The sequence below is a fragment of the Lontra canadensis genome, unplaced genomic scaffold, assembly GCF_010015895.1.
Source record: "Lontra canadensis isolate GAN:19392208 unplaced genomic scaffold, GSC_riverotter_1.0 scaffold182, whole genome shotgun sequence".
NCBI classification, from domain to species: domain Eukaryota; kingdom Metazoa; phylum Chordata; class Mammalia; order Carnivora; family Mustelidae; genus Lontra; species Lontra canadensis.
Window position 1 is genome coordinate 232,863 of NW_022631176.1, and position 12,739 is coordinate 245,601.

Here is a 12,739-nt window from a genome sequence, read left to right on the forward strand (position 1 = left end):
CCTTCGTTCAGCCCTGGGAGCAGACCCCTTACAGAGGGGGACTCGGGGCCCAGAGAGGTTATTAGTTGTCCTGAGACCACACAGCAACAGAGTGGGCAAACCAGAGTGTAAGCCTCGGCGGGAGATTTGACACCCCCCCCTCCAACCAACGGGCCTGTGTCACGGGGGCCGGGCTGGACATGGCAGGAGGGTTAGCTGTGTCTTTGGTTTCTCCCCACCAAACAGCAGCCCCCACCAGGTAGCGACAACCAGAAACGTGTCCTGACATGGCCACGTGCCTCCCGAATGAGAATGACTGTCCCGGGCAGGCGGACGCTCCCCCTGAATGCCTCACGAGGCTGCTTCTCGGTGTGGGGGTGCCCAGGGACCCTTTCCCCCTGCTGCCCTCCACCCGCCTCCGCACGAGCCACGGAAACACAGACGACAGAACAAGCAGGGGTGGGTGGCGGGGTCGTGGAGCGTGGGCCCCTCAGCTAAGCCGGTCTTTAACGCCGTGGCTCTCTCTCGCCTGTCTTCCTGCCCGCAGAGCCAAGGTGAAGAAGGGGGTGATCATCTTGGGCACCCGGACCAGTGAGCCCCGGCAGTGGGACGTGAAGCAGGAGCTGGGCAATGGCGGGAAGCACGCCACGACCACCGTGCTGTGCCAGCGCCTGGGGTCCGGGGCGCGCAACAGGTAAGGCCTGATGACGCGGGCTCCGGGGACCGGGTCCCCGCCTCGAAGGCTTGCTTGATGCCCACATTTACCGGCTGCTTAGCGGAGCTGTGAACCCCTCGGCCTGGAAATCTGGAGGCACCTCTGTCACTGGCAGGACCCTCTGGTGGCTCCTGGCGGGGCAGGCTCGGCTCTGGTTCTGAGTCTGCTGTTTGGGCTTGGAGCAGAGGCTTGTTAGCGTGGTTGGCTCTGCCTCCCAGCCTCAGGCATGCGCTCCACCTGGGCTCAGGTCCCTGGGCTGTGTCACCTCCCCTTGCCCCCGCTGGACTAGCAGCTGCTGCTTTCTTCCAAGTGCTCACTCTTTGCACAGAGGGTGTGACATCGTGCTTTATAATAAGAAATATGTATTTGGGCTTCATCCCTGTTCCCCTCATGGGGCTCCTAAAACCCTGAGAGTTTCCTTATGGATGAGAGCAGCAAAGGTGACTTTTCTTACGTTAATGAGGTGACTTTTGGAAAGCACCTGGGCTGCCCGAACCCCACCCCCAACATCTCCCAGGGGCAGAGGGTCTGGATTTTGACTTCAGTTATCAATGGCCAAGGATGTCATCCATCTTACCTCTGTCATGAGGCCTCCAGAAAAACCCCAAAGAATGGGTCTCAGAGAGCTTGCAGGTGGTGAGCCCATGGAGATTTGGGGCATGTGGCACCCAGAGAGGACATGAAGCCCTGTGCCCTTCCCCACGCCCTGCCCTCTGCATCTGCTCCATCTGCCTGCTCCTGAGTTAGGTCCTTTACCCTGGTCAGTAAGGGTTTCTCTGAGTCCTGGGATCTACAGTATTAATTCATACTATGTTAATCTCGTGATTAGCCCAGGGGACAGCCTGCAACTGCCACTGTCACCTGTGGGTGGGGGGGCAGTCCTGGGGGATCCCGCCTCTCCCCTGGGGGATCCCATGCCCTCTCCAGGTGGACCGGCTCAGGATGGCGCTGAACTGGAGGACCCCAGCTGGTGTGGCAGCGCCGCTTGGTGATGGGGGGAAATGCCCACGTCGGAGCTGGTGTCCGAATCGTGAAGGATTAGACCCCAATAGCAGTGAGGAGACATTTAAACCTGGGGTGACCATCAGTGATGATAGGACACAAGGACACGCTATGTGAGATTCTATGCAGACACCTGGATTATTATCTAAAATAACTATTTACTGCATGTAAAAATAACACAGTCTCACTTTAAAGTATTTGTGAATCGTAGTTAAGCGAGGGGAGAAACGTCGAAGAATGCATCAGTATTCTGTCCGCAAAGGATAACCCCCGGCTGACAAGTTGGTCCATTCCCCTCCCGTGTTTTATACACACAGTAAACGTGCAGTCGGCGTATTTATCTCACAAACCCGGTATCGTAATCTATACAGATTTTAAGACACTTTCGCTCCTGTCGAACACATTTCCTCCTGACATTAAATTGTCCTCAGAAATGGCTTAGCGGCCCTGCGGTGTTCCGTCACGCAGATTTAACGTTGCGTGAATAACCCTGCCCATGTCCTCGGACGTTGTGGTGGTTCTTTTTATTTTTATAAACACTGCAGCAGTAAACCGTCTTTCTCATAAAGGTTTATCCACTTCTCTTTGCGCTTAAGGTGGTTTCTTTACAATCAAAAATTCTGATCACTTTTAGGGCTCTCGATACATTCTGTTCGTGTATTTTCTTGAAGGGAGTAACACTAAAGAAAAACGTATCCCATCATCGGACACGTTTTCTTAACTGAATGCTGCACGGCTGCCAAGAAAATAATTCTGCGAATTCTCCACTTGGTTTAGAAACACCCAGTTCTTTGATCATAAGCCCTCTCCCCGCGGTCCTTCCTTTAATGTGTAGCCAGTGAGACATCTGGTGTCCCAGCAGCTTCCTGATTCAAACACCAACCTTTCCCCCAATCCTCCCCCGAAGAAGGAATGTCAGTACATCACATGGGGTGAGGGTTGTGTGTCCAAATGTTTCAGCTCGTGAAAAAAGGGACCAGAAAAATGTGTGCCAGCGTCCCCCTGGTATTAGCAGGAGATCAGAGGCAAAATTAAGTCTCCTGAATCCAACACACATAAAGTCTAACAAACCCATAAGATTGGTGTTGATTAGGCAAATAAAAGTGAAGGTGTTCATTAACGGTGAAGGTACGCATGTACGTCGTTCTTCATGACCCAGTCGGGAGGCGTCTCGGATCGAGGGAGGGGAGCCCTATGGTCGCACCTTCTCAGGAGTCCCAGAGGTGACCCTGTTCGCGCTGAGTCTCTGGGAAGTCTGCTGTGGGCCCACGTGTGTTTGCAGAGAGGGGAGCTTCTTTTTTGCTGTTGGAAAGCCTGTTTCCCAGCACACAGCTGATGGGGGTCCTCCTATGCCTTCCTCACTGAGCTCCAAGGAAAATCTTGGTTGGTCCCCTTGGAGGAGGAGCTGTGCACAAATGTCCACCAAACACTGAGTCAGCTCCTGACCACCCCCCACCATCAAGGAAGCTGAACTCTGTGTGGAGACCTGGGACCCGAAAGACCCCAACTCAAATAAGGGTGTTTGTTGTCATGGAAGGTGCAAGTCCCCCGGTGGGGAAGGAGGGCTTCTTCCCCTCTCCCTGTAGAGCAAAGGCCAAGCCCACTTGTTATCTACTGCTGTGTGACCGATCACCCCCAAGCTTACAAGTTCAGAAGGGAACACATTTATTATCTATCTCGTGGTCTCCATGGGTCAGGGATTTGGGCCATCCTAACCAGGACCCCTTCCCCAGGGCCTGTCACTAAGGGGCAGTTGGCATCTCCTCCTCCGGGAACCACGGTCTTATCGGAAGGCTCGGCAGAGCCGACCCTCTCCCAGGCTCACATGGTCACAGGCAGGATTCAGGTCCTCGAGGGCTGGAGGGCCGTGGGCCTCAGTTTCTTATTCTTTGGTGGGTGCCCTCCTCCACCAAGTTAAGCCTTTGAGAAGGTCCTGGGAGAAGGCAAATGCCAGCAAATGGGAATTGGAGTATTTCATAACCTAATCTCACAAGTGGCATCGCACACTGCTACTGTATTCTGTTCATTGGAATCAAGTCTGGGCCGCACTCCGGAGAGGGGCATGCGTGGGAGGGTGGGTGCCAGGAGGTGGTGCTGCCTGGGAGTGTCAGGCTGACAGCTCTTCCGGGCCCCCCGAGAGCTTTCTGCAGTGGTGCCTGTGAGCTCTCCTCAAAGGACGGGGGTAAGGCCGGGTGGAGGGGTGTGGTCTGGCTGCAGGTGACATAGAAAAGATTTGCAGAAATTATGCCTAGAAAGTAGCTGGGCCACGAAACAGAGGGATGTGGATCCCAGGCCAGTGGCTTAAACCTGCCTTCCCTTAGCTGAGTATCAACCGTCCTCCTTCAGCTGACTTGCCCTCTCCATTTGACTCAATCCAGTTGATTCAGAAGGAAGTTTACGGTTCCTGCCTCAATTAGCGAGCCTTGTTGCACTAAAAATTGAGGATCCTGGTTCATTGGCTCAGGAGAGTAGTGCATCCAAGGGATGTTGTGGGGGACGCCGCAGAATCAGCTTGGAAAATGGAAAGCCCCACAGGACTGTCAGCCACGGCGGGTGCCTGCCAGGATCACACCTCCTCGTGGATGCTCAGATCAGGGCTCGAGTCAGTTTTCCTTTGAATCAACTTTAAATTGCTCTGGGTTTTTTAAATTCACCTTTATTTTTAGTGATAATATCCTTCAATGTATTGTCTGCTTGTTCCTAATGTGCATTGCAGTAAGTATTAAACTGTAAGGTTTATTTTAAATGATAATCCTCGGTGATTAGAACAGTGGTATAACTGGTGCATGTTCCTGTTGTAGTAGGATAAAGGCAATGAATTGGGCCAGTGTGTTGTGTGCCCACTCCCCCCCCCCCCCGGTTCCCCCTTCAAGCCCCCTGTCGGCCTCTGTGCACCTGAGTGGGCTGGTGGACAGCTGGGCAGCCCTAAAGAAATGCCACACACAGATGGGGGCTTAAAAGACAGACATTTATTCTCTCCTAGTTCTGGGGGCTGGACGCCCAAGATGGAGCTGTTTTCAGGGCTGGCTTTGGTGGAGACTTCTTTTCCTGGCTTTCCAGCTGTGTCCACATGTAGACTTTCCTTTGCATGCCCTGGGGTGGGGGGAGAGAAAGAAAAGGAGAGAGGGACAGCAAGAGAGCTCTGCTGTCCCTTCTTACAAGGACCCCAGTCCTATCAGGTTCAGACCCCACCCTTATGACCTCAGTCAACCTTCATTATCTCCCTAGCGGTCCCCTCTCCGAGTACAATCATGTGAAGGGTTTGGGCTACCAGAGATGAATTCCGGATGGGGGGACAGAGTCAGTCCCCAGCAGCAGGCTTTGCTCTGACGCCCTGCACCTGTGTCCTTCAGAGCACAGTCCTGGGCCCCAGGGCGCTTTGTTCATGCTTGGGAAAGCCAGAGAGTTTTCATCTTCGGGAGGCAATCCTTGCACATGATGGATGGTTGCGGAGCATAAAATCTACCCCCCTCTGCTTTGGCACGGACGGTTCTCAGCTGTGATAGATGCCGCGGAGCTCCCCAGGGATCTGGGCAGGCGGGTGCTTTCTCTAACCATATACCTTCCCTTACGTGAGGGTTTCCGTCTTCCCCGTCCCTTATCTGAAAAATCACTTAGACATGGAGCCACATCTCAGGGTCTGGGATTGTCAGAAACATAAGGGCCCCCGCTTCCTTCCCTGGTCGAATGGCCTCTTCCGTGTACAACTTGGAGGAAGAATTTGTTAGGAAAGCCGCCCACCAAGCCTTTACGTCGATGGAGGGCTTTTTCCCTGGAGCCCAGAAGCTCTGGGCTTGGGGTCCTGCCGCCATCTGTCCGTAAACCCTCAGATCCAGGAAGAGAGCTGGCAGCTGTCCACACGCACACCTAATTGTGTTGCATTTCGTTCTAACCCCGAGATTAGCATTTCAACAGCCTGAGCATCTCCGCAATCATGCAAACTCAGCTAATGGCCCCCGAGGCCGTACTTCATACTCACAGGGTGTGAGGCCAACAGAGCCATTCGCGTTCTGTCCAGAGCCCCCCACACCAGGGCCGCGAGTCTGAGTGAACTAAGCAGGAAGCAAATGCCTCTGTGTCCTGTCCGCGGGACGAGTGTGAAGGCTGTGGCCAGCCGCTGCCCCCCGGGGGTGCCCTCCAAGGCACTTTCGGTGAATGTTCCAGAGGGAGCATCTCTGGCTTGGCTTTCTGTCTCCTTCCCCATCCTGAATCTTTCTTTAAACCTGGATAGCGGGGCTGGCATGAGCAGCTGGGGCTGACCCAGCAAGAGCCTCGTCAGGCTGGGAGGTGACCCCTGCCTGGAGGGAGGCGCAGCTGACCATGACTCCCCCCAACCCCAAGCTGCACTTTTTTTCTGAGATACAATTTACCTGACGCCTTATCCGAGCCTCCCTCTCTGCGGTCCAGCTAATGCCAGAGAGTCCGTGTGTCTTTGAACTGTGGACATGCTTTTAAGTGAGCAGGGAGCTCCCATTGGGGATGGAGCCTCCGTGGCCCAGAGGCTGACTCCCTGGGGGAGGGTCCCCAAGCCCACCTAAGCGACTCTCCACGGGGTGTCATACCCCGTGCTGGTGTGTACAGCACACCTTCACTCAAATTGCTTCGCTTGGACATTTAAAAATTTTCCTGTTGGGCTTTATTATTGAAATATTGCTGTTCTAATGTCTCCCAGGAAGCAAACATAGTATCTTAAAAATGAAACTGTAAGTAGCCATAATACTCTGTATCCTTCGTCAGGCTTGAGAGCATAAAAACTACACTCTGTGTACTTCTGTTTCACAGAATGCTTTGTACACACTGTGTATTTCAGTACATCTTTCTGGTGATTTCTTGAACCGAGTCAGCACGCCACTGGGCAGGTGAAGCAAAGAAATGAAGGCAGAGGGAGGAAGCGTCCGACTGAATATTTGTGCAAATGAGAAAAAAGTTTTGAAATAATTTGCATGTCTATACGTAAATGGAAAATGCTCGTGTCTGTTGCACGAATTAAAGTGAGCATGGACAGCCACAGTTCCAACACGCAAACTGTGTTGTCGGCGTCGGCCATATCTCTGGGAAGGGCGAGTAAACGTTCTGCCGGTGTTAAGGACTCACTAGCTCCAAACTGAGACGTTATGTTGCTTCTTTCTCTTTTGATTAGGCTTACTTTCTTCCATGCCCATATGTCCCTTTCAGCCTTGGAAAAACATGTTCAAAAACGCTTCTGTAAACCCGGATTCCACACCCTATGCTCACGGTCACCATTATTGTGCGTGTAAGAATTTGTATACAGCTGAGACCAGACTGTGGTGTGTCTCCTGTAAAGTAACGCTGCCAAAGCTCCTGCCCCAAGCTTGGTTATTTACGTGGCTAACTAGCAAGTTATTAAGTGCAAGAATCTTAATTGACTTAGTTTGCTGCCACAGGGCATTGTGGTTGCTAACTTTTTCATAGAAATAAACCAGTAGTGCCCATCTTTAGGTCTCTACGGCCCCTCCCTGGGCCCCCCACTTTCTGGGAGACGGCAGGGTCCTCTAGAGACTTGCAAACATAGGCAGATCTGGGTGCTCAGTCCAGCCGCTGCAGGCTGTGAGGCTGGCCACATGGCGAAGCAAAGTCAGGGGCGTCTGCATGGGCTGCAGACCGGAAGGAGCCAGCCAGGTGAAGGGAGGCGATGGCCCTGCGTGAGGGGAGACCTGAATGGAGAGTAGGATGGAGAGCACCTGCCTGCTGAGAGTGCCCACTCCTCCCTCTGGAGCCTTTCTGGGGGGAAAGGCAGTCCCCGCGTTGCCCAGTCTCCAGGTTTATAGAAACCTCTAGCAAAGCTGAAACTCCAGACTGCCATGTGACATCTCCCAGTTTGCAAACATTGGCTCCAATTCGTAAAATCACCATGCGGATCCTGGAAGAGGAACCTCATAGAGGAGAGTCGCTCACCAGCAAGCTAGTCGTGCTCAGGAGGGGCCCGTCTGAGCCTGCCGCGCACTCCGTGTTGGAGGCAAGCACACCTGCGCGCGTTAGGGGGCTGGTCGGCTCTATAGTCCTCGGGTCAAGCCTGCAGCAAAATAGCCCTCCCGGCCCAGACGGTCTGCTTCTTTTAGAAAGACGTGGAAGTGAGGCCCACCCTTTGTGACATTCAGCTTCCCCCATTTTCCCCACGGGATCCCACCTGAACACAGACTCCGTGTTTCCAGCAGGTGTTGTAGACACACGTCCGTCCTCTGGTTCCTTATTCTTGTTCACCACCAGCTCTCTTAGGCGGCAGCCCTGCAGGATACCTGTCCGTGCGCCAGGTGTCCCTCATCCCTGCTCCCCTCCTCGCCTAGCTTCTGTTCTGCCGGGAGGCAGGTCAGCGGCGTTCTCTAGCTAGTCTACACTGGCGGCGTTCTCTGGGTCCGTGCACATCCCTGGACCACCAGCTGACGCCCCCACCCCGGAACAGCAGCCCCTGAGCACCCCCCAAGCCCGTTGGGCTTCGGCTCAGCCCCAGGGGACACAAGTCAATCAGGCAGGTCATAAAAGGACGGAAGCGTTTCAAAAAGCAAAAGTCACAGAAAACAGTGACTAGAATGCCCCTCGGTGTTCGTCTACGCACTCTCGATTGCAGACCTCGTATTTGTAACCAGGTTCAGGTGTTTGTTTTTGGAGAGTCCTGGAACAGGAGTGTTCTCATCTCTGCTTTGTGTCAACAGTCCCAGCGAGCTTAGGGGAATGGAACACCAAGATAATCTGCTTTTCTCTGAAGGAAATTGCCCAGACCGAGCCTTCCCTTGAAGAGAGATTTGAAGATACCACAGAAAATACACCAGACAGATTGCCACAAATGAAAATATCCCAGTCGGTGACATAGGCGTGCGCTCTGGGTCCCCAGAGGAAGATGTGAGACGTGTCCCCACACAGCCCACTCTACAGGCCCGACAGACTCCCGTCAGCACCGTGGCAGGAGAACTTCTTGATGTGAACGCTGTGTGTGCTCTCCTTAGAATGATCCCTTCTCTCCCGCACTCAGCCTGCGCCGAAGGCTAAAGCCCAACGTGGTTGAGGTTCTTGGTGTGTTCTGGCATTTATAGAAACTGAACTCTCCCAAGAGAATGTGCTGGAAGCCCCTGGGGGTGGGTGAGCAGGAAGAGAAGAAGCTTTGAGAAGCTGGAGAGAAGAGGAGATGTTCCTGGAGACCCAAGGGCTGGCTTTGGCCTTGAACATTGATCTGACGTCTGCAGTGGCCGTTGGGTTCCTCCGTCCCATGGTGAAAAGCTGGGGAGTCCGGCATCTGTGGATTTTCATCCCATCAAGCCTGCCTACAGTGGAGGGAGCCAGCCCCCCCAGAGGAAACCAGCTTCTATAGAAAAAGAGGAGACATTGGGAGCTAAAACAATGGCACCTGGAAGAGGCTTCGCAGTGTTGGACATTTTGTGCAAATGAGTCAATTTGTGCAAGATGAGACATTTTGTCCAAGCATCCCATGAAGGAAAATGGTTCCAGGAGCAATAGCATGGCCTCGGGAGCCCACCAGGCAACATGGTCCTAGTCTCAGCTCTTCTCCTTGGGACCTGTGTGGGTTTGTGCAAATGAGTCTGTTTCTTTGGGTCTCATGTGCAAATGGGAGGAAAAATAACAATATTTATTAGGGTGTTGAGCTCATGGGTATTGAAGATGTCGGTCTGTAGCCAACGTCCAGAAAGACTGTTCGTTCTCCTGTTCCCCATGGAGTGAAGCTTCACTGACATTCTCATGTGGCTCTGACTCCCTGGCGTTGTAATTGTGACAAGGCACAGCACTCTTTCCCGTGGTGGCACGGGTCAGTCATGGAGTCACACTGTCCTGCTGGCCGAGACTTTGTCCCCAACATTGCTCCAGCGGTCCTGCTCCCCTTCCTCCTTGCCCCCCTGCCAGTCCTCTGGGCTCACTTGCTCCCTGGAGTTTGGGCAGCTGGTTGGCTCTGTGCTTTGCTCCCGTCCTCAGTGCAGCCCGAGCATGTAAGGGATGGTGGAGATGGATGCTGGAGGGACAGAGGTAACCTCCAGGCCCCTGGGGGTGGGAGGCAAATGTTCCTGACTTTGACTATGTATACGCCAACCCAAAGGTCGAAGGCTCCTTGTAATTTGTCATTTTACTGAGGCACATTTTCCCCTTCTGCTTTTATTTTTTTGGCTCTTAATTTATTTTCTTCTGGAGAAGTGGGGGGAAGAAGGTGATGTATTCACAGAGTTCCAAACTCAAAATGTGAACAAGCCCACGTGCAGAAGTCTACTCCTGCCCTCTACTTACCCAGCTCCCTTCCCGCAGCCCACCAGCATCGGCCCTTTATCATCCCCTTTCCAAAGACATTCTTGGCATGTGAAAGCACACACTCACACACTCATGCACGCACACACGCGTGCACACACACGTACACACACCCACATGTGCACACACTCATGCACACGCGCACACATACACACACAAATGCACACGTGCGCGCGCACACACACACAATTTCTTCCCCCCTTCAACATTAAACAGCATTGCTTCTTTCTTCCAGCCACCCACACATCTTGTAATTTCTCCACATCAGTCCGTCACCATCCTCTTAAAAGCATTTGCTTATGATGGCATAAAGCATCGATTGTCTAAAGCAGCCCCCGTTCACTGGCCTTGAGCGGATTCTGTCGTCTGCCTGGAGACGCTACTTTGATCTACTGTGTGCAAACACCGTCTTGCACTTTTGTGACTCTGTCTGTGGGATAAATTCTGGAAATGTGCTGAGCAGAATGGCGTGGGCGCGGGTAAATGAGGACACTGACGTGTTAGCCTGCACCGACTCCCGCCGCCATCCCCCTTGCCCACACATTGCTGACAAGCATTGGACCTCTTGATGCTCTGATTTTGTTTGCTCGCAGGTGACATAGATAGCAAGTCGCCCGAAAGCAGCCCTTAACATGGGAGTCATGCTGCGGACTTTTAGGGGGTTGGTCCCAGTCCCCCCGGTCCCTCCTGGGAAGCTCTGGAGTGGCATCTGTGGCCGTGGGACCTGCTGTGTTTCTGGAGCATGCAGTGCCTCCGCCCATGAACACCAGCCGTTTGTAAACCCAGGCCTTGCAAGGACCCTGGTTAGGTCCACTGGAAATTCTCCCCTAAGCTGAGCTCACTGTTGGTACTCTTGCCATCCATTCTTCTCAAAATGGCCCGAGTACTGTATTCCTTTTAAAGCATAATCAGATCACGCAGCTCTCTCTTGGTCTCAACCTTCAGGGCTTCCCACCACACCAGGAATAAAACCCCAGCTCTTGAACGTGACCCCCTGATCTTACCCCCATGCTTCTCTCATCAGTCACCCATCTCCCTTTACCCTGGCCTGGGAAGCCTGTCCCTTATGAGCCAAACTTGTCCTGCCACAGGGCCTTTGCACCTGCCATTTCCTCTGACTGGACTCTTTGTGTGAGTTGATCATTCTAATCTTTAGGTCTTGGCTGAGATGTCGTATTCTCAGAGTGGCAATCTGTGACCTTGCACACCGATCACCTGAGTGACTTTTCCTCCTGTAACTCACCAGCCTTGAAATGTCCTTGTTCGTTTACCATCTGTCCCTCTGCACAAGAATGTAGACAGCGTGAGGGACCTGCCCATAGTCTTCACCTCTGTATTCTTTTCTAGATCAGTTCCTGGCACAGACAAAGGTCTGAAATACGGAGTGACCAAACACATGAATGGCCTTTGCAGCTGTATGTCGACTGGGGTGGTCTTGTCTTGTCTGTGGTTTGATGAACAGTCACGATCACAAGGTCCTGTGTTAAGAATGTGAAGGTTACTCGCTGAACGTCCGGGTAATTGAACGATGCTTGTTATGCTACGTTGAGTTCGAGTATGTTGCCCCATTGAGCAGACAAAAACATGTGTTCAAGGAGCTTGCATGTGCTGGAAGGACAGCATCCTGGGAGCCAGTGGCGAGGGGGCGTGGGGGGTGTTCCAGGCTTTGGGAGCTGCGCGCAGCAGAGACCCAGCCACTATCATGCTCCAATGCTCCTTCCCCCATGCCTGCCGTCCTCTCTGGTTCTCATCCTCTCCAGGGCTGGAATAAAGACAGGGGACATAGCTTTCACCCAGTGAGGGATTCATGAAGCTGTTTGTACATGCCAGTGTTGAGCTAAGCACTGCCGGACAAACAGACATCTTCGTGCGATGGCTTTCCAGTTGACAAGAACTTCATAGCTTTGCCCGAGCCTGACACTTGCTGGTCAGGAGGAAATACAGTTCGGCTTCGTCTTCTAGCTCAGAGACCTGCGGGGAGCAGGAGGGCTCCAGCTGTTCCCCCAAAGCATGGGAAGTAGGGAGTCCTCTGCTGTTGCCTTCCGAATCCCTGTTCAGCTCTCACGGAAAGGAGGCTTCTGACTACCCAAGCCTGACCGGAGGGTCTCCGAGTGTTAACCCGAATTTTTATCTATTTGTACTCAGCAATCAAATAATTATGGACGGTCCTGCAGGCACCGAGAATATTAGGGCTCAGCAGACAACTATGGACCCTGACCTCAAGGGACTCACCGTCTGCTTGAAAAGTTGAAGAAGGAAGTCAACCATAAGTATGCCAGGAAATACCTCATCGCAACCCTGGCAGACACCGTGGAGAGGCGTGTGGTATGAGAGAACTCATAATCGGACCATGTTTCGCTTGGGCTGTGGGTCAGTTGCTTTGATAAGGAACCTTGTTTAAGGCCGCAGACGTTAAAGGGTATTTTTCAGTCATGGAGGGGTCTGGGAAGGTTGGGTGCCTCTGCTCTGCATGGCCTTCAAAAGCCCAGGACCCTTGTCTCCAGTGCCGGTACCACTGGGGATGCCCTCCCTGGCAGGATGCAAGATGGGCCCCAGCACACAGCAGCCCAGCCCACGGGAGGTGGAGACGACGGAGGCCAGGGGATGTCCGCCAATGGAGATTTCCTTCTGTATCTGAAGAATAACGGGAAGGCTTTAAACTCTTCAGTGCATCTCTGTAAGCAATATTGTCAGTGAATATATAGAAAACCCATGTGGGGCGGTCTGGGAGGACACAAGCAGCTAGTATAGAAGGTCAAGGTGAGGGGAGAGGAATGC

At 53.1% G+C, this 12,739-nt stretch overlaps 1 protein-coding gene across 1 annotated transcript in view; it reads left to right on the plus strand.

Annotated features, from left to right (window-relative positions):
• The first annotated feature begins 530 nt into the window (after nucleotides 1–530).
• The window catches only part of LOC116860711 (transmembrane protein 132C-like), a 102,566-nt gene continuing 90,357 nt past the window's right edge, over nucleotides 531–12,739 (plus strand). Inside the window, exon 1 of the mRNA XM_032846891.1 lies at nucleotides 531–673. The gene's annotated coding sequence lies outside the window, so the exon portion shown is untranslated. The remainder of the gene's footprint in view (nucleotides 674–12,739) is intronic.